At 50.1% G+C, this 3,923-nt stretch overlaps 1 long non-coding RNA gene across 1 annotated transcript; it reads right to left on the bottom strand.

The window, feature by feature from the left end:
• Positions 1-1,068: 1,068 nt before the first annotated feature.
• LOC136991163 (uncharacterized) lies at positions 1,069-3,422 on the bottom strand. The gene is made up of 3 exons (XR_010883210.1): positions 3,343-3,422; positions 2,328-2,517; positions 1,069-2,196 (listed from the first exon to the last, which is right to left on the bottom strand). It is a non-coding gene; the product is annotated as an uncharacterized lncRNA (long non-coding RNA).
• Positions 3,423-3,923: the final 501 nt, after the last annotated feature.

The following is a 3,923-nucleotide window of genomic DNA, read 5'->3' as shown; positions in this document are numbered from 1 at the left end:
TAAGTGACTTAATTTCTATTGCAAGCATTTCATGCAATCCTGAGTAGCAGTTAAGCACTTAAACATTTCCTTGAAACCTGCTGCTTTCATCTGCATAACCTAATGTCTGATCCCTGGTTGCCTAGCCTGACTGAGAGCATCAGACAGGGACTCTGCAGCTGACTCTTCCTCAGCTTGGAAGTTAAGTAGGCAGAAATCATCACAGTGTATGCACCCAAGATTCAAATTAGCTAATCTCTTTTGTGTTTATTTCTTTAAATTCTGTATCCTTTGTATTAAAGAACAGGATAATCTGAATTGAATGGTAATATACAAAACTAAGTTGAAAAACTCCCAAAAGATTTGGTTTTGTCTGTTTTTGAATACTTCCTTCCTCTGGTAAAATCAAAAACACAGAATCTGCCCACAGCCTTTCTCAGAGTGGTTTCCTATCCTATTCTCCACTCCCAGAAATGAAAAAGCTATGTGAAAAATAATTCTGACACTATTCTTGTCTATGAGAATAAAGTTCTTCTCGAGATCTGAGTGGCTCAAACAAGGATAGCTTGGTTCAGTTCAGAGACTAGGCAAAAATGTTTGTTCATTCGCAAAGTGATTAAAACATTGTAATCAGAAATGGTTTTGAACAGGCTTAACAAGGATGATCACTCAAGCTCCATGCCAAAAAGGTCACATCTTTTTGCTGGTATGCCTGGCTTGTGCAGTGTTACAACTTCCCCTCAGCACATGCCAGGAGAGCCAGATCTGCTTGCCTCAGGTTGCTCTTCTGCGTAATGTTTTCTTTCTGGGTAGTTAGAAAGGAAGTTGTATTCATCCACAATGACACTCCTAGAGGAGGATTAGTGAGGGACATTATTAGAAGATTATTCATCTTCAGATTTTTCTTTCCAAGCCAAAGGAGGAGCAGGTGATGATATTCCAAATATATTCCGTATCTATTTGGACAGGATTCTTTAGGAAGGCAACAGTCTCAAGGTAGGTTAGACTGTTGTTACCGTTCTCGTTCTTACCGAGGAGGCACGGGGCCTTCTCCCCAGGCCCCGGACCATCACCACACAGACACCAATATGAGGAGTGGCAAAATGGCGTTTAATGAAGCGTGTCCTGCTCTTTTATAATGCTGTAAAGCCCCGCCTTCTTCTCCAGCAGCAGTGCTCCGCCCGTTACAACCTTCCCATGTTCCGCCCCGCAGTGCCTCCCTGCTCATCCTTTTTCCTCCACATCTCCCCCTCTCCCATCAACGTTGTTTCGTTATATCGAGCGGGACGCAACAAAACACGCGGAAGTGTGGCGTGTCTCGACGGGACCGCCATCGGGTGGTTCCTTGCATTAGTAGCTTCGTGAGCGGAGCTGTGTGCTGCCTCCCCTTTTCCCGATTCTTAACGCAGGCGATGTCCTTGTCTTCGTCGTTCAGGGAAAACCTTAAAGGCATAGGCGGGATTGCTCATTTCCAACAGACTATATTCCCCCCCCCAAAGCCCAGCCATTCCTCCAGAAGTTCTCCTTCTTGTTTTCGAGCAATCCAGACTTGGCCCGCTACTTTCAGCAAGGCTTTCTTAACGCAGCTCAGTATTACACACAAGCATAAGCCTATAGTTATGAGGATTAGCAAAATGCGCAAGCCTTCAGCGAGCAGTCCTATTAGCCACTGTGGTAGATTGCCAAACAGGTTAGTTAGCCATTCGTCTAATGGCGTTTATTGTGGGCTGCGTGCAAGCTTACATACAGGTGCACTTCGTTTCCACCCCTAGGCTGCGCGTCACACCGCGTGATCTTCCGCTACGCCTAGTCTACCGCTTCTCATGCAAATATCTTGTCTAGAACCTCTTTTTCCTGTACTATTAATTGATATACTCTATGCTCATGTCTATCAAGCAGTTAAGCCGTACATGCCGTAAGCAATAATTCAGAATTAGCAAGCCGCAGCATATCGCTATTACTACTGAGAGTGCTATCAAGCCTAGTGTTATAAGCCATTTCTAATCAAACCATGACAAGATCCACGCCCCTGTGTTGACTTGTTCCCCGTCAGGAAAGTCTCTGTCGGCCCCGCCTTGGGGTTGAACGGGATGCAGTAGTGAGCTGCTCTGTGCGCCTGTGCTCATCTCCTCCAGTATGACTCTGCGGTCCCCGGAATCATGAAGCCGGCGATAAACATCAATGCAGCCATGCAGCAGCATCCCGTCTGGCGTCGCCCTGTTCAGGATGGAATCTCACCAAGAATGATTAGTTACACCCCAGACCCTCCCGTACGTGCATTTAGGTCAGGTTTTATGCATTTCATTGGAACCCATCTTATCTGCTCCTCCCGTTTTACCGCAGCATACCCTCTTCCCTGTGATATCCACAAGAGAAGCAACGCTGTGGTCCCTTTCTCATCTGGTCCACCGCCGTGACAAGAGCCTGCGCTGCTGCTGTTCCCTGATTCTGTTTTTGCAGTACCGTGCGGATGACAACCGAAAGTGGTGTTCCTTTAGGGATCGTTTTCAGGATGTCCTGCGTCATGGCGTCACTCTGCTTTACTAGCTTCCCGAGTTCTTCATACACGGCCCGCGAAGCCTCTGTTGTGGCCATGACCTCCCGCCTTATTTCCTCTAATGCACGCAATAGGGTGTCGACCAGGGATGTTGTTACTTCTTCTCCGCCCTTCGGCTTCCCTTTCGGCTGTGTCTCTCCTATTGTACACCCCCGCAGCCTGCGCGTAACTTCTCGCAAGCCCCCGCCTTCCTCGTCGCTGCTATCTTCTCCGCTCTCCTCCTCAACCGGCAATCTCACCCGAACCTTCCTCCCTCCTTTCAAGGTCGAACTCTGGTCTCTCCGCTCTGATTGGCCGTTACCCTTCCTCCCTCGCTGCACTGCCTGACTCTCCCCACCTACAGCACCCTCCTCTGCCGGGGCCCACGGCAGCAGGGTCCTATCTTCCTCACTAAGCGTCTTCCTCAAAACTGCGCCAGGCACGCAATCCTCGGGTTCGGTCCCGTCGACCCCCCATCCCTCTCTGTCTTGTGCGAGATCTTGCCAGGGATACACCGGAGGCGGCTCCTGGGATTCCACCGGTAGGATCACTGGAACCTCCCCGCCCCCACTCTCCCGTTCTTTCGCCGGGGCCTCCCTCGCGCTCCGCAGGAGCATTCTTATCAGCCCCCACACCTTTAACTCCCTCGCGGATCCCCCGTTCATCGGGAACTCCGCCAGCGCTGCTGTGCATTGCAGCCACAGTTCCTCCCGCAGAATCTCCATAGGAGAAGTAATCGCTCCCTCCTTTACGAGCCTCTCTACACACGCTCGTATTGCGCTCGCCTTCAGCGGCGCCCGCCATTCCTTGGCGCAGGCCATCACTACCTTACATATGGCCTCCATGGTTCCGGATCCGGATCCCTTCCTCACGCTCCCGGTGCCTACGCCGGCCGAGCCGCCTCCTCAGTATCACGTCGGGGTCACCACTTGTTACCGTTCTCGTTCTTACCAAGGAGGCACGGGGCCTTCTCCCCAGGCCCCGGACCATCACCACACAGACACCAATATGAGGAGTGGCAAAATGGCGTTTAATGAAGCGCGTCCTGCTCTTTTATAATGCTGTAAAGCCCCGCCTTCTTCTCCGGCAGCAGTGCTCCGCCCGTTACAACCTTCCCATGTTCCGCCCCGCAGTGCCTCCCTGCTCATCCTTTTCCCTCCACAGACTGTCTTTGATTTTCCATTTCCTACAGTTCACTTTAAATGTGCAATGGCTTCTCTGAAAATTCAGGGCCTGATTTGATACTCCTTCATGCAATTCTTGTTTAGGAATGAATTTGACTTGGAAAGAGACAAAGACAGAGAAAATAGTTTCTTTCCCTGCTCTCAGCCAGCCTCTGCATTTTCAAATCACATTTGTTCCCATGAGGAGCATTGTGTGGGGTCAGGAAAAATGGGAAATCAGACTT

Source organism: Apteryx mantelli, chromosome 1, assembly GCF_036417845.1.
Source record: "Apteryx mantelli isolate bAptMan1 chromosome 1, bAptMan1.hap1, whole genome shotgun sequence".
NCBI classification, from domain to species: Eukaryota; Metazoa; Chordata; class Aves; order Apterygiformes; family Apterygidae; genus Apteryx; species Apteryx mantelli.
This window is presented reverse-complemented; position numbering and strand designations above follow the sequence as displayed.